Raw genomic sequence first — 22764 nt, 5'->3', positions numbered from 1 at the left:
AAAATCAAGACATAACTCTTTTACAGTAGACCTTTTAATGTAATTTTTTTGAGAATCGATATCTAAAATAATCCTTGCTGCTGCCTTTTTTCCCTTAATAATAACTACAAGAGTCTATAAAAATACTTCTGTACGCACGTGCGAGTGTAAAGTATCTGAAACCTTTTCTTTATTTTCATTAGCATCTTGTTTTGATACCTCACTCGAATTATTACATTTGAAATTAGGACACATAAATTTTAAATATCTCTTAGAACAGCAATGGCATTTAATGTTAGACGGACAGGATTTTTCTAAATGACCCTTTTTTAAACAAACGTGGCATAAACCTTTCCTTTTAATAACAGACAGTTTTTCATCCAAAGGAATTAAATATGCTTTCTTGCAAAATCTAATCTCGTGATTCTTTGAACAAAAACGTACATAAAGTGTCATCATCTGCATTATGACTGATCAATTCCGCCACTGAAGGTTTCCGATCTCTGAACTTGTGACTCCAGCGGCGCCATTAAGTTCTTTCGCTCAGAGGGAGCTTGAAATATTTCTGTTCTACTTTACTTTTTCTTCCGTTTGAACTTCGTTTTTCAGAAAACAAAGAATCGCACCGAGACTTGCTAAATGCTGTTTGCTTTCTATATATATTTTTTTGACGTTCGAAGGAGCGTAAAACATTTAAAGGCAATGCACTTTTAACAAGAGTGTACAATATTACGCCGCACAGTTCAGATGTAACTCCTAAGGAGCTCAATGCTCTCAATTGAGTAGATAGTTTATTATATAAGCAACTCAAAGAATCATTTTTATTTCTATTCGCATTGTTCAAGACGAGTTTTAATAGCTCTCTAATATAAAAAAATTATTAATAGCTCTCCTCTGCCATACGTTTGGACTAAACTTTGAATAGCTAAAGAACAGGTTTCATCTGTCACTGAAAAGGATTCAACTATTTCCCTAGCTTCTGAATTTACTTTCGTCGACTGAATTAAATAATGAAATTTATCTGCGTTAGTTAGGTTGACTTTCTGATGTATATTTCTAAATTGGTACAAAATGTTAAGCAGTCTTTTAAATATCCTCCATATTTATAAAGTTCAACTTCGGGGAGTCGCTGGTATAAAGGTTTTGGTAATTTATCGTCTTGTAATGAACGACTATTATCGGAACAATCAATCTTGTCTTCACTTAAAATATTTTTCAACAAATTATCTAACACCCGTTTGGCTCTTAACTGAATTCTTAAAGCCTTTTCGTGATACTCTTCAACTAAATTCAGTTTCAAAGTCCTTTTCATTTTGTAAACTATCTAAATTGTTATGAGTTAATTCTAAAGAGTCTGCCTTTTGTTTAAATAAACCTAGACACATTGTCGTCATATTCGAAGCTATCATTAGTTAGTATGCTTTCTAATTTATTATAGGCCTTCGTAAATGAAGCTGTTTTAGCGGTTTAGTTTCTTTTTATTATTTCCATTTCTACTATCACTCAAAATTTCTGAAAATTTGTACTTTCAATACATATAAATTACCGTTTAGGTAGCAAATTCAATCATTTAAATATTCAAGTATTAAATATAAAATCTTCAGAATGGAAAGCAATAAATCTTCTCTTACCTTTTCTAGCTTCTTCGCCGTTCCAATTAAGCCGCCCACCCGGGGGCGCCAAAAATGTCGGTTACTTTAGACTAAAGATACTCATTAAATCAGATAAATGAGACGGCTCGCTTGAAATTTACAGACAAGAAGTTTCTTTTTGGTCATAAACATTTTATTTCCATTATTTACAATAAACCGCTTCATTAGAAACTCATTTCTCTTTCAAAAATTTTTTAAAACTAATTGTTCTAATACAGTCTCCCGATAAACCGCCGCGTTGCTACTCTTTTGGAAACAAAGTATTAAATGAGATAATTTATTTACCATAAGTGGCGCAACAATGCTAGTCGTTCTGAGTGGCCATTCTCTTTAGCCGAAGACCTATTAATAGATTCTCTTTCTGAAAATTATCGTTATAAAGCTCATAAACCATCAGGCAGACTAAATATTTCGAGAAATACAACACATGATCATTTTAAGAAGATAGGGTATGTTAAGCACTATCACCCCATACTTTAACACAGCCCAGTATGCTTTCTGGAATTTCGGAATGAAATTCTGTGCTGAAACGAAATTAACTTATTTTGAAATGGCTAATTACTGAAGATGGGAAGCAAATACTATACAATAATGTTTAAAAAAAATCATAGCATAAAAAAAAACTTTCTTTAGTAACATCAAGAGCCCTGCTGAATTCCAAAGGAAATAATGTGTTGGGTATGATAGGATTATAAAGAAATCCTATAATATGAATTTACTAAATAAACCACTAAATTAGAGAAAATAACTACTCTCAAACGGCAGTTTTAAAAGCAAAAATAGAAATAAAGCGCCTGGAATTGACCAGTCATCAAGGTGTTAGCTTCCATCATAACAATACTCGGCTCTATATTTAGATGAATGTGGACAAAGTCGTTACTCAATATGACTGGAATGTTTTGTTTCACTTCCCCTTTTTCCCATATTAACCGCACCTTACCTCTTCAGATTTTCATGTCATAAAGTCATTTAAAATTCTCTGAGTAGTAAAATTCACTTCCTTAAAGACTATCAAACAGGCTCCAGGATAACTTCTATAAGAAGAAACCTTCTGAAAGACCTTTTTTTTTTTTTTTCTTTCCAGCTGCCAGAGAGATGGCAAATAGTCAAAGAGCTCTTTGGTGCTTATGTGATTCACCGACATTGCCTTATGTTTTTGCTACTCCTTCATTTGCATTTACTCGTATCATTAAAAGGTCACAGAACTTTCCTGATGACCCAGTATGAATAACAAAAGAGCAACTTCTATATTTTTTGCTTAGATTTGCTCTCAACTAGAGGGTATTTCGTCAGTAATAATGCAAAATGATGAATGATCTATGTCCGTAAATTTATCCTTGAATATCTCCTTGATCATATAGAAAGGACTGTATGTCAGTTAGATTTTATTTTAACGAAGCTGAACAGGGTTAAAACCGTTTTTAGAGAACTATTTACCTTATTTTGAGGTACTCTGTAATTGCACATATTTAAACCTGTATTTAGCTTTTTCGAACACCCTGTATGTATATGTGCAGCTATAGATAAGTACTTGTAGATAGGTAGATAGAATAAAAAAGTATGAGTCATTTTTTTACCTTATGTTTTATTTAGTTTATTGACAATACTGATAATTGTTTTACCATTATTATTAAATTAATTACTTCGCTGTTATATGAATTTCAGTTTCGTTTTGGCCTTTCTATATTTGTAGACTCTTAACAGCAGATAAAAAATACATTATCTTCATTATTTCCCTGCCCATTTTTACTTATTTATTTCTTCATTTACTTCTTTAGTTCTACTGATTTCCCAGAGAACTGATATTCCAGATTTCTATCGATTTGGAGGTAATAGCACCGAATAAATTAATGTATAAGAGCTAGTTCAGCTAATATTGTTGCTTCTCTGTATTCAGACGAACAATGAAAAGCATATTTAAATGTTTAAATAAGCTGTACATGTACGTTAATACTAGTAAATATATATAATGAATTAATAAAAAAACGCTCTAGTTTGAAGTTAAAAATTAAGCAAAAAAAAAAAAAAAAAATTTAGATTGGTGTCGATAAAATTATATCGATTTCCAGGGCGATTAGATATCGGTCCCTCTTCTTCAGTAGTAAAACAGTTTTAGCAAAATTAAAATTTTAAACTTAGGATCGTTAAAAGCAGTTTTTTTCCCGTTTACATTATTGTTGTTCAAGAATATTCGGAAATGGGCAAAATTTCGCAAGATGTTTCCTGAGCACAGCCAAAGAAAATAACAATGATTCTTGCTCAAAAAAAAAAAAAAAAAAAAAAAAAAATTCTGAACTGCTGCTGTCTAGGATTTGAAAAACAAATACCAAAAAGTGGAAACTAGTGAAGAAACATACAATTTTTAAACCAGACAACGATTATGAAGTTCGTTAATTATGCCAATAACTTCAAATACGAGTTGATTGACATGGACTTTGGCAACAAACAACATGGTACCTAGTAATACATGCACAATTATTAAGCGAATAATAATAACAATGCGAATTTCTGCATTTGCATTTTTACATTTTTCGTATTTCTTTCCTGCATATTTTAGTAGCAGTTTTAATTTCTGCAAACTGTATTTTCATTGGATCTTACAGATTGTCGTCACTTAATCCTCAAATTCAGATTCGTCAGTCCATAGAAGACAGAGGCTCAGTGTTTTCTGGCGAATTTTATTTTGCTTCCGTTCTTTAGCGCTGTACGAAAGACTCTGTCGTAAGAACTTAGCATGCGAGGCTCCAAAATTTTGCTTCAGTTGTGCTGGAGCATGAAATAGCGATTTAAATTCGAAGTGTTTACTCATACAATAAAGTAAAATATCCAAGTACCGTAAGCCAGCAACAACTCGAGCAATGTAATCTAGTCTGTAATATCATAGATCATACGTTGCAAGCATCCATATAAATAAAAGATCATGTTTGTGCAACTTTCTTTTGTTAATGTTATATTTCCCCCAGTAAGAAAGCTAAGAGTTTCAGTAAAGAGGGCGTGTATCTTTCGAGTACAATGAAGAACCTGACGGCCGTTATACAATGAAGGGTCTGAGGGTGTGAACCTAAGCTTACATTTTTCATAAGCTATTAGGAATATTTACCTTGTAATCCAACTACGACAATAACTGACAATATTTTTTCTATTAGTAATCTCAAAGTTTGCGCTACAGAAGCTCAGACTTTAATTATTCAAGAGAAATAGAATAGTACAGTAGAACTCCAATTATCCGAATCAATTGGGACCATTCGGATAGTCAAAAATTCGGATAATTGGATTTTTCCGAAGAAAAGGTCTACGTGCACTTTAATTAATTACTGTATGTACTTTGTATGTTAACGTACACGTTATATAACGTACTGTAGAGTACTTACAAGTGCTGAAAGGTCATTGCTTGCTGAATATCTCGGTCAAAGTAAGCTGCTTGACGTACTTAAATTTTTTACTTTATTTAAAACTTAAAATTTTTTAGCCAGCCATTATTGCTTTAAAGGATGAACAACCAACCTTTTGGGCTAAGATCTTAGCTTTTTCACAAAGGATCGGACCCTACCCAATTTAGCAAGTGGTTGCCTCAAAAACCACTTGAAAACGACATCTAAATTTTTGTTCATTGCTGGCTTCACTGATCTTCTTGAAGAATTTCCATCTTCGTTTTCAAGCAGTAACAAGAAGTTTAAAAGTGTAGGTTTGCTCTTTTTGCCTGAAATCGTTTATTGTCCAACACTACGTTTTCCTCTTAAATTCTGAAAGCGATTCGGATAATCAGCGATTCGAATAGTCGGAGTTCGGATAATTGGAGCTGTATTGTATATTGTTGGGAAAGCGGGTAGAGTGGGATACTAATCGTAAGGATTAGAAATACAGACGTATTAAAGAAAGCAGCTTCAATATTAATGGATACTTTATTTTTTAACGACCAATTTAGTATAACGCTGAAGAAGATAAAGTATTATTGAAATGCAGTTAAGATTCATGCTTGAAAATGTCATGCTATTTTTTTTATTCTGGTCCATAGCCTTGAATTCTTATGTTAACTAACTACTTATTATGTTTTTGATCTTTACTATAACTTCTTCTTTCGTATTCTTCACCAGAGTGCAAATTAGTTTTTAATGCATTTGAGGTGGGATCTGTTGGATCTTAATCAGAGAGAGATAGAGTTTCTGGCAGTCGCACTGCTCTATTTAAATGTAATTATCTAGGATTTTGCATTTTCTCGCAACCAGTACTGCAGAGAACATGACATTTAATAAGTAATGGTAACACACAAAACGTTAAAAATAAGTCCCTTTGGGCGTAATATAAAATCTGAAAAATTTCAAACTTTTTTGTTATTATTATTTTTTTTCTTATTTAAAATTTATAAATGGCAGTTTTTTTGCAAGCACTACCTTACAGAAATATAGTTAAGGAAAAACATTTTTATAGAAAAATGATTCTAGGCTCCTTTTGCCATTTGATTAAATTAAATTGTTGAATTGTAGAGCCATTAGGTTATTTTAAAGTAGGAATACGTGAAAAATGAACAATTCCTTCGTCGGGAATGGAAACTGGACCTCTCGAATATGCTTCGAATATGTTTCGAATTACACCACGAAGGCATGCGGAAAGGAGGGATTGTACTCCCATAAAACCAACTTATTTGGTTAGGTCGGTCGGGCTGCGCTCACTTGTGGTAGCGCATGTACTCCCTCTTTTAAAGGGAGACTGGGGATGAGGGGATCCAATTACCAAATCCTGGTGGTGACAAATTATCGTCCACCACCCATTTAGTTCGGGCGCCACTGTAGAGTCATTAGGTTATTTTAAAGAATACATGAAAATGGATGATACCCTCGCCGGGAATCGAACCAGGACCTTTCGGATACGCGTCAAGTATGCTTCCAATAATACCACGAAGGCATGCGGAAAGAAGGGAGAAAATACCTTAGAGACGAAATTGGGCGTGGTCTGTTTTGACCATAACACCAACTTCTTTGGTTAGATGGGTCGGGCTGCGCCCACTTCTTATTGCTATCTTAGAGAAGAATTATTTCATATTCAAATAACCTAATCTATTGTTAAGGAGAAGTCAATATCACAGCAACCTATTGTTAAGGAGAAGTCAATATCACATATATTACAATTTCGCAAAGAATTTATTATACGAAAATAGTAATGTGAGTTTCTGCTCATGATCACAAGACTTTATTACTACATTAGTACATTGATTTCATTTTCACTAAATATAAGAGAAAAATTGACTGACAATAAGAATTTCGGAGCATGAAAGAAGATTAGTAAAATATGCAAACTACTGTTTTTGTTTGGGTGGGCGAATAATCGCTACAAATAATTAGAAAGAGATATAGCTGCATTTTTATAATTTGTGGTTTATGCAAATTACAGCATATAAAGATCGTTGCAAAACGTTCATCTGTTATTTCAAAGGAGGGAATTTTACTCTTTCTTGCCTAAGAGCAAAATGTTTCCTGCATGTAATAAAAATTTGAAAAAAAAAGTGCAAAAATGAAATTCAGAATACTGAATGAAATTTTTATAAGTGTCATAATTCAACAATGAAGTCTAATTTTACAACTGATACAATTGCTAACATCTGAATTATTTATTGTAAGTTTACAAACCAGTAAGTCTTAAATTTTCCGAAGGGCATATTTAAAGAACTAATGCCGTATTTAAAGACTAAGAGATGCTGTATAAATTTATCGATTCAGGTTTTTCTGAACTCTGTGATCCTGCTCCGTTCATAGAAAGGATTTTGAACTCTAATACACCTTTCCTTAAAGTCCCATAGTTATTCGAAGAGTTAAGGTAGAATTTCTCAACTACGCAAACTTTTCTTCCCAGGAATTTCTTGCAAAATTCTCGAGAAGTTTTATCGGATTCTTAGAATGCCAGACATAATAGAATTGCGCAGTACTGGAGATTAAGCTCTGCATTAGTTCAGAGGAAAGGAATACAGTCAAAGAATACGTGCAGTGCGCTTCATACCTGTAATCGAGTCTTTTGGAGTATCTCCTAGTTAGTAGAAAATTAGCAGTCATATTTTATCAGTTTGATGGAAATTTTGGTTAAATTAGCTTTAGTTGGGAAAAAGTCTGGGAAGTTTTTAATTTATTTTAAAGTAATTTTTTACAAACAATTCTATGTAAGATCTTGTAATTTTTAATTTGTAACCTATAATATCGTTACACCTTAAAGTAACTTGCAAAACTATACCTTCGATTAACATACAAGAAGAATTAATATTTTATTTTATTGGGAAATTCTAAATAAGTATGGATTTTTTTTTTTTTTCGTTAAACATCAGAAATGAAGAAAAGCCGAAAACTTGCCTGAAGGCTTCAGAATCTAGCTTTGAGAGTAAGAGATCTGAGCTGAAATGTCAACTAAATTGTGCAGTAAGACTTCAAAAATCACCATACCTTTGTAGAGATATTAGGAATTTTGGAAGCAGGAAAGATCAAAAATGAGCAACGCCTTCGCCGGGACTCGAACCACGGGCCTCTCGAATACGCGCCGAGCGTGCTAAGAACGTGGAAGAAATACCTTGTCTAAATGTGAAAATGTTTAAAATGAAAAGTTTAAAGGGCGAAATAAGACCAGAACACTGTATTCCCCTTTTACAATTAAATAAAATTTATATTCCGAAAGCAAAACAAATTGTAGTATAGCTTTCTTTTAAGAGACCGAGAATTTTTTTTAAAATCTGAAATATTTGCTGATGTAAAATATGTTTGTTGCCTTGCGTATTTTGATAGAGATTTCTTTTAAAATGCAGAGAATTTTCAATTTTTATGACCCGGTAGAAGGTATTGGTTTTTATTACCGAAGAAATATTACTGTTAGACAGTTTATGTTTTTTCCTAATATAAAAGAGTGCATGTGATAATTTATGTTATTTTTATGTAATTATTGAATGCTTTTTATACAGAATTGATATTTTTTCTTGGGATCCGTTTTGTTCCAATGAGAATGGGGTCGAAGTCCTTTCGTACTAAGTTCATGCAAATTTTCTAACGATTCCACCAACTTGTAACTAAAGCCACTTGTTCCTTTTTTGATTTTCCTGTTTCTGCTGCTATTTTCGGTTTTAGTCTCATTAAAACAAAATGCCTTCAGCTAAACCTTTTAATTCCTTTAACAGATAAATTCATTATGCGAAATATATTCTTTTGGTCTATGGACTCTTGTATATATTAGAAAAAATTCGCTTTTCTGTTCTATAAAAATTTACTTGTACGTATACAGCTTGCGTTGTATACTTACTTGTGCTATATACTTATAGCTTGCTTGTACTTAGCTTAAATACTTGTACTTGTGATTAATCAAAAAATGAAGACTTATGGGCATTTCTTCAAACCTGCAGTCAGATAATACTCAAGTTTCACAATAATAGAATTCAAGTAGTAAAAAATACTCATTTTAATAAACGTACGCATTACAGTACTATGAATAACCCCTTGATAAGAAAGAATATCAAAATGCTGGTGTATTTATGCCTGTATAATAATGCCCCGTCATAGAGCCCTGTCGTAGATGCCCCGGCACAGGTGCCTTCATAATTATTCCACATCATAGAGGTGTCAGAACTTTATGCAAATCCCTTATTGTTTGCAACGATAGAGACATTTATAAGAGTGTTCTGGCATGAAGAGCCTTCTGTTTTATGACAGATCAGTTTCAGACTTATAAAAAGCAACGTCTGTAAAAATGCTGGTATCTTTACACCGGAGCTCTTCAAAGCAAATAGAATTTTCATTTTCAGTATGCAGTTGTTGTAATCAAACTAGTAAACTAAACCCTATTTGCATAACGGCATAATGTAAAGGCTAACTTCGGCATAAAAGTACTAGCGGGGGTTTTAGATTTACTTTTCATAAGGCTGAAGGTGACCTTCATAAGAATGAGGGCATATTTATGCTAGTAAACCCTTTAAAAAAGGTTCTGTTTTTTCGGGTAGTAGCTCACTTTCTCAGAAATGGGGGTAGTTTTATAACGGGACACCGTTCTGAACCGATTCTACAACAATAAGTGATTCTGCATTGCGCTTTTGCATACTCAACTGTATAATAAAGTTCCTTCATGCCACTTTAAGTAATTTAAGATGTGAAAATAACCACGACAACTTGAGCCTTCTTCCATGGTTAGGGTATTATGATATCGAAATTGCTGTAGGCACGAAGACTTTTTTTCATTTTAGATGTAAATTTTTTTTTTATTTGAATTACTGATGAAGCGTTTAGTACACTAATCCTTTTCTAACTTCAGTCTCCTTGTATGCTTTTGCCTCAGAATTGTGTTGTCCTATACCGGAACTTCAATGTTTTTTAGACATTTCACCACCAAGATGATACCAGAAAATCCCCTCGTCTTTCATGCAAGCCTTCACTTCCTGAAAAACTGCTGACATGAGTTCAAACATTAGAGCTTTCACTGCCCCAATCACACTTATTTATACACGTCTCGCACGGAGTATCATCTTTCAGAAAAAACGCTCATTATTCGACTCAGATCTCACCCTCCTTTGACTTCAGGAAATGGACAATCTCTGCACTCGCATTAGGTCACCTTTTTTGCCAGAGTGACTGATTCTTCTCGGAGATAGGAGACAGTCTCCATCTGTTGGTCTGAAACGACCCCCTGCTCCTCCCTACATATTTGTTTTTTTATTATTTATTGCCTCATTTCCTGCATTAACTTCGTCATTTGGCACCAAGATCTGTTTGAGGAACGCGGTTGCCAGTTCTTGTCATTAATTGATGGACGCAGTCATTTATTATAAGTGATTTTTGGCGACCGATTTGGCAGAAGAATTAATCGCCAAATGATTAATAAGTTGGTGAGAGCTTTCTGCCAAATTGTGATATCGAGAATGACACTTGCTTAGCTGCTTGTTCACTCAAATATTTTCAAAATGTTTAGCAAATGACACTGCCTACTCCATCTCTCATTCTTTTAGGTTATGAATCATAAGAGGGTTACTTGGTATACGTAACACGAGGGTCGAGTAAACTTCATTAATACGCTCGTATAACCTCATTATATTAGAGTTATTTGGCTTTTGTATTACCTGGAAGTAAAGTTCCAGAAATATATTTCGTCATAAAATTTTCTTTATGTGAGATTCAAATCGCATACAATAAGACTATATATAATTCCAAAACTGTTTAGTAAAATATAAACTTCATCTAACACATTAAATAAAAAAAGTTCTATTGATTGAGAAAATTTCGCTCATTTAATTTTAAAATTTATTTTTAAAATATATTCCTTAAAGATCCACAACGTTCAAACTTTTTCCCACCAATGATTTCTGCCTATTTTGAATCAACGGGGCTTATTAACGGCTACGTATTATAATTCTTTCTCATTTGGCTAATTAATTAGTGAATAAATATCACTATCCTCAAAACTTTTCCAACAAAGATGAGACTCAGGTAACAAAAACAGCCGCTAGTTGCGGATCTGACCCCATATTTCAGGATCATGTGTTTCAAGATTTACCGTATACAGTGATCCCTCGTTTTTCGCGGTTAATGGGGACCAGAACCTTCCGCGAAAGCTGAAAAGCAGCGAAGTAGGATTTGTCCCTAGGAATTTTCGTGTATGCGGGTATAAGAATGTTTTAAATATGTAAACAGTATTTATACTTTACACATTTAAGACAAAAATTACAACGGTACACGTACTTACTTAAACGTGTCAGTGCTAATTAATAAGGTTAATTACAAAACTTTATACAGTAATAAACATTAAACAATGCTTCCTGAGAGAGGCGAAGAGTCTTGCGTTATTGGTGGAGGAGAGGCTTTCACTTGACTCGTAGAAGCTTTAGACTCACTCGGAGACTCTTCTGTTGGAGGCGGTGACGGTAGAGCCGGGGGCTTTACCTTGGAGAGAAACGTGGTGATGGGTAGTTGTTGTCTTTGCTTTTTCTTGAGATTACAAATTCCTCTGCATTCTGGATTCAAAATTCCTCTGTACAAGGACATAACCCCGTCAACGCGATTGCTGAACTCGACAGCTCGAACCATATTGTCGTCAATATCTTATGTAAATTGTTGCCTCGCTTTTGCCATTTTGCCAATTGTTGCAGATTCTCCAGAGCAAGGCCACGCTTTTCAGTTTCTCCTTCATCTTCCTCTTCGTTTTCTTCCTCACTTGCAGACTTTGTCATCTCAAGGAGGTCTTCATCGGTCAGTGGGTCCGAGTGGCAATCGATAAGGACGCTGATGTCTTCTTTTGTCATGTCGACAAATCCTTCATTCCTTATGATGTGAGCCAGCCTCACCGCCTTCTCCACCGCTGAGTGATGAACTTCTTCAGGAGTGAAGCCTGGATAGTCGTGGACCACGTTCGGCTATAATTTTTTCCAGCTAAATTTATGGCCTTTATGAGAGCCCGTGGTATGTACTCTAAGTCAACTCATCTCTTTGTTTGACATGCAGGGATCCTTCTCGCGCGCGCATCAACATAAACAACGCTCCATTCCGCAATGTGGCTGCCGACATGGTTGTATTTTTTCATTTTTAATTTTTGATGAATATTTTGGAAAAACCCGCGAAGCACTGAAGCCGCAAAACATGAAGCGCTAAGTGGCGAGGGAACACTGTATTGTATTAGCAAACGCCATTTAAAAAAGTACATTTGTGTTACAGAAAAATGTGGTTAAGTTAATTGACGAATAACACATTACCAACTTTAAATAGTTTAATACTATACTTTGCACTAAATTACGTGAAAAAGGATACACTAGTATGTTTTGCTGTTACCGTCACTCTTGAACGCACGAAAATGAAGAATTCTGAAATTTTAGCTTAATGCCTATTAAAAATAATGAAATGCAATTCTATACCAGCTTAATGCTCTCCTTCTAGGAATGATAGATTTAAAAATTATTCTTTTTTAACTAAGTAGTGAAGAAGAAAATTTAACTGAAGTAGCATCGATGAGGATAGGAAAGTACTCGAAGCAAAGTACATGCAAATTTGGAATAGAAATGCGGGTTCTGGAACAGAGAAAGATAGTCAAAGTACTCTCTGATCATTATGATAATTGCAGTTCTCTGCCTTACATTTACGTCATGACAAGGGCCAATAAAGAAACATCTGACACCTAATTCCGCGAATTCATTCAAGTTGGAAGTATATTCGTATCCCAAATTATTTTTCCCTTTTCTTGAAACCCTAGAATAACGTACTTGTGCACAGCTGTATTCAATACAACTCACGCTCTTTGCAGAATTATTTATCCTATCAAGCACTTCCGCCACACACGTATTGTTCCCCTTATCGCTTGTCAATTCAGTATACCATTCCTGGAAAGCCTACGAAAAATTTTCTAACGAAAGGCTTCAAAAGATAGGAGCATCGCACATGTATCTTTCAGATTTCTTCGTAAAGAAAAGGGTGTGCGTTATACGGAGAATATACCTAAAAATAAAAAAATGTGGATTTAAATTACAGGTGCTCGTTTTACACCGGTGAGCGTTATACGACGGAATATACGGTATTTTAAAAAAAAAATTCATTAAACATAAAAACATATTTTTAGAATACGAAAATTTCATTGCCTTTTGATTCAACTCTAATATATAAGTTATAAAATCCTAACTTATCCTATTCATTTATCTCATAAATCACATTTAGAAAGTAGATTGCTTTCGAAGTCTTGGGAAGTTCTCTTCATAACCGTTTCAAGAAGATAAATATGTAAATGCGTTAATTTTAGATTCGTAACTCCTAAATTTGATTGAACTAAAAGAAAAAGTATTTTTGGATAAAATAGAAAATTCTCATAAAAAATTTGGAATTCTGCTTTAGTTCTAATCTAGTCAGACTGTCAATCAGCACGTAAAGTTGAAAGTGCATTAAAAGTATACATTTGGATAGTCAAATAAGAGTAAAAAGCTATAGAATTATTGCATGATTCCTGATATCCATCACATTAACATATAAATTAAAACTAGGATACAGGGAATTCGCCATCTTTTAGAACTCTTCTGCTGTTAGCATCCATTCCCACTTTTTATACGGAGATATAAAACTTTGAACCCCCTAATATTAACTGTAAAAATACTTGAAGTCTTTTATCTTTCGCAAAAGAAAATCAGTCAAGTTTCATAAGGTGTCAAAGTTTTTATCTGATTAATTTTCCAACCCAGATACGTCAAGGAGTCTAGCAACTTTCAGTTCTAAAGGGTGTTATCTCTAATCGTGCTCGTCAAAGCATAAACTTCTGTCAAGCGCATGCATAGAGTCACATGGAAAGTGCAATGAAGGATATTTGAGGCCATAATAGATGTTTCAAACTCGCAAGCTTCAAATTAATCTTCGGTAATAAACACGGAATCAATCAGAAGCTCGCTCGCATGACTCAAACCAATTTACCCAAATCATGTTCTCAATTTTTTTTTTTTTTTTTTTTTTTTTTTCTGCTATGCCTAGGAACCTTGCCAGAATTTAAAAACCCTTCTTGGTTCAAGGAATGAAAAAGGTTAAACGGCATTTTTGGTAGCAGCCATTAATATTGCGCTTATGACTGTAGTTCCAGAGGCGTGAAATCTCAGAGAAATTAAACTTGTTATCAAATGCTCTAAATTTGAAAAAAATACGGCTAATAATACATTTAGTTTTGTATGATAATGACATAAAACTTTGGTGTAATAATGTATATAATTACCTGTCAAATTAAGGAAAGAAAATGTCTCTATTAATAGGAAACTTAGCCAATAGGAAGACATTGAGAATTGTAAACGAAATAGTTCAATCTATTTGACAAACGGCTGAATAGGATAGACCTATATTTTGCTTTTCTCTTTTTATAGCGGACACTTGCCATTTTGAGGCTTTCGCCACTGCTAAGGCCAGATATGCTGAAAATTTTACTAAGGAGGCACCTAGTTGCCACCGTTACCTCCTATGAAGGGACAAACAATTTACATCCATGCCTTCTCCAGGATTCGAACCCAGGCCTCTCGTTACAGCAGGCGGCTCCCTAAACCATTATACCGTCAAGGCGGCTAGCTTAGATTATCTATAAGCAATTTCGGCAGCGGTACTATTCATAAGACAGGATGTATTTCGGAAGATTTTTTGAAAATAAACTGGCTCGTATTCATGCTATACAAAAGGTAAATCTTGATAAATTCAGCGGACAGAAAACAGATCATGACGCTAACTGGTAAAGTTTCGCAATTTTGTCAATCAGTCACTGAAGGGTGGGGGTTCAGAAACAGTACTTCTGTTTCCTTAATTAGTTATCTTTCCTTTTAATATTATACGCGATTCGCTAATGGAAGTTCAATGTACAAAAGATAGTTGAACAGATTTTGCTATTCCTAATTTTCGAATGCTCTTAATTTGATCTGTGCCTAATACAATAATTTAATGAATCTTAAATAGCTGAAGAATTATTTTAAATGCAGTAGCATTTTTACATGCAAGAAATTAAGTTTGTATACTAATAAATGCTTTTCAGTAAAATACTATGGCTGCCAGTTATTTTAATTAAGTGCATAACATGCTTCAGTTTTCAAATCCTCTATATTTTTCAGCAAAACTCGTTTTTTATCTGATGTCAAGTATAGCGGACACTTTTATATCTATTGTCCAAGCGCTCTTTGGTTTTTGGTATTAGTAGAAAAGGCTAAGCTGAATAGTTTGTAAATAACTATAACCTGCATCTCATCATCCTTTACTCATCCTCTTATTCGTATTAATTATCTATACTATTAAAATGTGTACACGTTTGTTTGTTTGTTAGTGACATCATCGCCTCCGGAAGGAGGGGAGTTGAGCTTCGAAAGAGGTATCCCCGGATTCCAATAATTAGTCTGATCTTCGTACGGCTTTACTCATCCGAGATATTAAGTAAAAACTACGAAAACGCTAATTTTCGCCTTCATTTTTCCGAGTGGCAATAGTCTCGCGCGCTAGAGATAAAAATGTGCTTTATTTCGAAAAGTATTGCCGTTGCTCGGTTTCATGGTTGTAGAGTTGGTTAATAAAAATTTTGTAAGTTTCACAAAATATGAAATAAAATAGCGTTTCCAAACATTAAATGTGTTATTATTATATAAGTTCATATTATGACGTTGTAGAAAACTCGCGATTGCATGTGACGTCATTGTATGTCGGAAATGTTTCGTGAATGTCAGCATTTTAAATAAATATCTGCTGTTGGCAACTTTTTTTGTTTCAGGTTACGATAACTGGCATGGTATGTTAGTGCCATGTTAATTCTTTCATTGATATTGAGAAAAAGTTGTTAAATTACATTAAATTTAAATCATGATGACATACGTACACGTATTAACCTAAAGTGTCAAATGTTTTTGCTTCCTTCTTTGGCAACCAAAAAATTAATTATGAATTAGCTGTTGCTTGGAAAGAATGAACTGATTTCATTTATTCTGAAATGTTTTTATGCATTTTCTTTTCAGGTGTATATAGAACTTAAAAATTTTTTATTGGCCGCAGCCAGCTCATCTGCCGGGCTTACCCGCTAGTAACTTATATGTCTCATAACAGTTCGTCTCATACATCAAGATGTTCAGTTTTACAGAACATTCAGCTTTGCGGTTGTTAGAGTTTATAACTTTGCTCTAAAGATAATATCTTCTGTAAGAATGCACTCATACTGTTGCACATGGCATGATTTGCTGTGAACAGATGTCAGCGACTGGACATCTTGTTTCCCGTTCTCATGAAAACAAAGGATTTTGTATGATGTTAAAGATACAATTGAATTCGAGAGTTATCTAAAAAATAATTCTGTGATAATGTAGCTTGCTTTTGATTTCTTATTCCTCTTCCTCTTCTTGCCAATCTCTCAATCAAACCAATCTACTTGAAGACTCTTTTCGATTTTTCTCATGAGAATCTTTTGTACCATTACCTTAGGAAGTTAAATTATTTCTTAATTTGCTCGATAGAATATCTGGAGAAACACAAATAGAATGAAATTAAATTAAATGAAACATTAAATGATGGAATAGAGTAGTAAATAACATTTAGTTCATTAACACTCAAAAAGAAACATTAATACTGCAAAAAAAAAATGTTAGTGTAAAATTTAAAAAGTAGGCAAAAAACAGTCTTAAGCTGGAATAAAACTATCGGTTTTGAGGACAATCAGACATAGATCCTTCTACATCAGTAGAAAAAATTTTCCTGAAAAAGAGGAAGCTGTGTCTTATTGCCATCGAAGTCAACAGAGTTTTGTTCAAAATAAACAGAAATCTGTAGTTGCTTTTTACTGTATCTAATTTTAAACATTTAGTTTGTAGCGGCTTACTTTAATTTCCTAATAGTTATTTTTAGTTTTGAATAAGCTTTCCTTTAATTTCTTATTTTCCACCTACAATTCCCTGCCAGAATGAGTTTTGAGGATCGTCTGTAATGTAAATTAGGTAGAAGCAGTATTTAAGTCGAAGTGTCCGTCACTTCAGTAGAAGTAGAAGTTCTTAGCAGAGTGTGTTCTGCCTTCTGGCCACGTCGTTGCTCAAGCCGTTTCTTACTACGTTGGGCAGTATTGTTACGTGGCTGCTATTATTCGCCGGTGGGTTTGGATAAGTGCCGAATCTGTTTGTTATTTCTGTGCAGCTTCGCCTCGTTTTTAGTTTAGTTAGCATTAGTTTCTTATTTTCTACCTTAAGTTAAAACCCAAGTGGAAGCTTTCTGCCGGTAAGCCGGAGAGAGGCCATTTGTGAATCTTCTTGAGTTGAATAAAAGAGTAATTTAACCCTTCTTTGAAATTTGTTATTGAAGTATTAGAATGTAGCGATTATTCACTAACAGTTCTTAAGTATTTTAGCTGCTAAAACTACAAATATAGCTGGAATATTAGTAAGTTAACTAAAATTATTCAATTTAATTAATAAATTAACTAATTTAGAAAAGTTTGAAACATTTTATTTAAATTAAATTTATTACGTCTTAAGCATTTATTTATACTGTTATGTACAAAAACATAAAATACTCAGCCTTTTTTTTTTAAAGAAAACAATATAACGAATTAAGTATGCCTTTAAAAATAAATGAAGCAAATCAGGTTTACTAAAAATGTAAATAAAACTCACGGCCATAGAACAATTTTCAGTTAGCATTTTACATATAATTAAAAAAAAAATCCTTAAAATGAATCAATGAAACTTTAACATGCTTATCAACAGAAATTAATTTTCGAAATTAAATCTAATTTGTTTGATGGACTTATGCTGACATAATCCGACTACAGATATTATTTGGCTTGCTTCTGCATTTTCTTATCTTTTACATGAGCCGCTTTTGCGTGGGTGTGTGTTTATCTCAGATCCGAAACCAACGAGCTTTCTTTTGATGCACCGCTCCTACCTCCTTCTAAAGGTTTTTAAACCAGTCCTCCTCACCACGAAAACTCAGCTTTGAAGATCACTATTCCGTCTCCTATCAGATAAGGGCGCGCTAGCGTTCCGTCTGAAGCATTCCACCTGTCCCTTCGTTTTTACTGCACGACAGAAATCTTCAAAGTAATCGATGCTGCTCAATCAGCGAAGCGACAGAGATCGAATGAACCAGTCACTCACCATCTTCCTTGGATGGCAGGAGATGAATAAGAGTCTGAAGACCCTTTGCTTTGGGGTTCTTTGCCTGGGGCGTTTTTTACCAGCGGAAGTTTACTCTCACTCTAGGGCTTATCTCTTACTCCGATTTTCTTTTAAGTGCACATGGATAAGAAGAAAATACGTTTTGCTGGCATTTAATTGTCAATGTCACAAAGGATGAAGACGTCCAATCTTTTATTTGGTGAATAAATACTGATTTTTAGTTTTTATTAATATTAAACCTTTTGATTACCTGAAATTAAACAATTATGACGGCCATGTTTAGCTTCAGTACATCAATTGTTCCCTTTCTGGAAGCCCCGCACTTTTCAAGGGAAACTTCTTCTTGTCTGTTAACAAATTTTTGTCAGATGTTTATATTGTTTTCATTACCCGAGTTAATTATTGAATCCGATCTTCGTGTAAATATTAAAAAAATGTGACAGAGATATTGCATTAATTTGCCTAAAGACTTTTAGCATTTTACAATTACAGAACGTTGAAGAGCTAATAAACAGCTACGACTTCTATATTTCAAACTTCTCATGTTTAGAGTATTCAGTTCCGTAATACATTCAGCATTTTAACTGTCAACACCAACACCTTTGTTCTAAAGCTAATGTTTTCGGTGGGAGCGATCACTGTTCTGACTATTCCATATGCCGTAATTTACTAGCAGCTGATGACAATGATTAGATAACTTGTTTCGCATTCTAAGGCCAGCGAAGAATTTCATATGATGCAAAAGGGGCAGCCGAATTAGAGAGTCATCCAAAAAATTATTTGCTGTTTTAATGGCATATTTTAAGCAATTGAAAATTTTCAACAAAAATTTCCTGAATGTATCTCATCCCAGAATTGAGTTCACCTTTTTTCTTTTTTTTTTTTCTTTTTTCTTTTTTCTTTTTTTTTTTTTTTTTTTTTTTGCTATATTCTATTTTGTTTACATAATATGAAAATTTCTTATACTCAGAAAATCTTTTCGCGTTTCATTTATTTACTTTTTATTTAACCATTTATTGTGTTACAATTTGTATATCAATAGTAGATCAAAAGCACGAATCTGAGTTTTTGGTTTTCCCTTATTTGTATGCAATTTCTAGGCTGTTTTTTATGTTTTTCATTACAACCAAAAAGCGATATTCATATTTTATTAGGAAAAAAAGGAGTGAGACTTGTGGACAAGTTATAAATCAAACTATGATTTTTCAGATTTGAGATTTTTGACTGATGCTGAAGATATATACCTATATTACTCAATAATAATAATAATAATAAACTTTAAAAGAAGCGAAATTATTACAAATCAATGACTCCCCGCATATCAATAGATTTTCTTACTTATTTTTCTCAATGATAATTATTAGTTGGAATCTGTATTTTTTTCAGTAGATTATACTGTTACGTGCATACGTGTTAGTAATGAAATGATGCACAGGGAATCGATGATAGCTTGATAAAATTTAATTTCACAAAAGAAACATTTTACAATTCTAGAACTTTCCACAAAAACAATTGTACAGCTCTTCTCAGTATGACAGAGCGCAAACATTAATTAACACCTCAAAGTACTAAAGAAAGGTAAATACAAGAGAATATACAAAAGCCTCAATGCATTAACTCGCAGAGTTATCCCTTAATACTCTCAATACTTTTTTTATGGCGAGTACTAGCCATTTTAGGATTTAGCTATTATTAAGGCCAGAAACGCCGGTCATTTATCATAAAGCACCTAATAGGCAACCATCGTTACCTTCCATGAACGGATAGACAATTTACATCCATGTCTTCTCCAGGATTCGAACACGGGCCTTTCGGTACGGTAGCCAGAATCACTACCTAGTTTTCCAGTCTAGGCGGTTTATTCTCAATACTCGGAGCTAAACTCTGACCTAAACTAACTGATGTTCTCTCCGGGTTTATATAGTTTTCTCGCATCCTCCGAGATATTTCTAGTACATTCGATTTTTCGAAATTGCTAGAAGGCATGCACAGTTGCAATTTAGGCCGGACATAGTTACAGTTACATAGAAATTGGACCAGAATGAAGCCAAATTGTTTCCAATCGTGGCGCTCTTAACGATTTCTCGCCAATATTGGCGACAAAAAATGAGTCGCTAAATCCGTCACCAACTTGGAGCTTTTTTGCCAATTTGGCGAGATAGCCATTAACCTGAAAATTAAATGGACCTGCTTCTGTAGCCTTATTTTTCTGGCGGAGCTTCGCATTCTTGAGACCTTTCATGTTAGATTATACAGAAGATAATGCAACTTACATATATTTTCACTAAAATTATTTACATATTTATTTATATATTTATCACCACTGAGCAGGCTTCTGACCTTTAAGGTGTATTATTTACATATCTACAAAATTCGTAACAATACAATAACAGTGGAGAAAACACCGACATTGTCCCATGTTTTATCATTCCAAAATTTTTCGCCTTATCCGAGGAAAGGCCGACATAATCTATGATGCTGAAATTGAGGAACTCAAACTGAGAATCTCTAGTTATTCGTTGCTTTAAAGATATTACGACTTCTTGGTCAATTATTCTTTCAAAATTAATGTTCCGTTTTTTCATATACAAGTAATGGATTTTAAATAAGTATATAAATTTATACTTTCAGAATACCTTCTTCAACTCTTTCTTAGAAAGATAATCATTCTTGTAACATAACTAATAAACAACAGGCTTTAATCACTCTACTATTAACGTCTTTCAAAGAGATATATTCAACAGACCTTATTGCTCTAGCTTTCTAGATGACAGCTGGTTTATTTACTATTCCTTGACTGATGCCGATATTAAAACATTCTGTGACGTAATAATTTTAGTTTAATTTTTGTTGTCCTTAATATGTCATGCGATGTATTATTTCAAAAAGTAGCTTAAATCATTTTAATTAAATCCTTTTAATATGTTTATTGCTTCGGATAGTTTTCAAAATAGGGGCAGTGAGTTCACATTTATAATGAGAATGAACCAGAAAATTAGAAGTAAGAATAAAAAATACGAAGCATGAAGTAGCTATTAGTACGATGTAATTGAACTGCTACTACGCCAGAAAAGGCTGATTAATAAGAACATAAAATGAATTGAAGTCTAGTACATCGTATTCGTATTTAATCGTATATTAGTATATATAAAAGTGTCCCAAAAATACAAACATATTCTAACAAATCACAACTAAATGAATTTTTTACTTTTTAAGCTTAGCAGGTTTCAAATAGTTGATGGAAACAAACTGAATTTTAAACAAAGAAAATTTATTTTAAAGTGTTACTGGACGTTTAAAAACCCAGTAGAAGTGCAATGACAGTTTAAGAGAGAATTCCAAACAGAAATTGTGTGATTTATTCAATCACTTGAATTTAGTGAGATCAGTTTGGTAAGCTGTAACTGTTCTAAATATTCACAGAAATTGCTCGGAACATAGTGGATACCAACACGCCTTACAAGGCAAGAAAAACTTTAAAAAAACTAAATTCAGACGATAGAAACTTATCGTCTAAATTTAAAAAAAAATGTTAGGAACGTGTGTGAATGAGACACAGTTTCAAAATTATATGTCTGTTGCGCTTTGAAGGACCGTCATTGAAAATAATTCATTTTAAGAATAATCCATTCTCTCAATAATGATCCAGACCAGAGATTAAAACCTTGCAAGCTTGCTTGACGAGAAATTTAGAGGCTGAAGAACTTCCAAGATTGGAACAATAAGACTACTATAAGGTATTCTCTCCTTCCTTTCTGCATGTCTTCGTGGTGTAATGGCCAGCACGTTCGACGCGTAGTCGAGACGTTCGAGTCTAGGAGAGGGCACTGCTCGTTTTTCATGTCTCCCGCATAAAAAAAATTCTAATGATTCGACATTTACACTACATATAAATATGGATATTAACAAAAAAAAAAAAGATATTTATACTCTGTATTCTTTTAAAATTTTAGAGATAATCTACTTGTTAACAAACCTTGCCTTTATAATAATTCAAAATGTACACACCTTAATTATAAGGTAGCTGAACAGTGTCACTGCTTTATGTGTTGGAACAATTTCATTTATGACAAAGACATAAGTATTATAAACTGCTATTACTTTTCTTTAAGGACAACCTAAATGCTAATGTAAACATCCTAATTTATTTACTTCTACAGATTTCCATCAAATGAACATCTAAAAATGTAAATATTTTGATGTACACCAGTATAATTGAAAAAGAAAATACTGTTTCGAAATCAGAGCACAAAAAGGACCGGTTAGCACTGGACTGATTTATTTGATCAAAGCAAAGCAAATTAGGGCTATCTGCCTAAGCGAAGGAATATCTTCGTGGAAGATTTTTTTAGGAAACGTTATTCATATTCATGTTACACATGAGCAAGAAACAGGAAAACTTCCAAGAAGTGGCCGCTGGTAGGCCCCCATTAAAGAAAAAATGGATTAGCTTGGAAATCTGATTATGAAGCCTACTAAGACATCTGATTAAACGTAAGATGCCTTCTTGGAAGAATTTTAAGGGAAAGTAAGAATGATCAA

The sequence above is a fragment of the Stegodyphus dumicola genome, chromosome 1 (genome assembly GCF_044657685.1).
Source record: "Stegodyphus dumicola isolate Sdum_Otavi_A_Nest chromosome 1, ASM4465768v1".
Classification (NCBI taxonomy): domain Eukaryota; kingdom Metazoa; phylum Arthropoda; class Arachnida; order Araneae; family Eresidae; genus Stegodyphus; species Stegodyphus dumicola.
The sequence above is the reverse complement of the archived record's forward strand: the minus strand, read 5'-3'. Positions refer to the sequence as shown.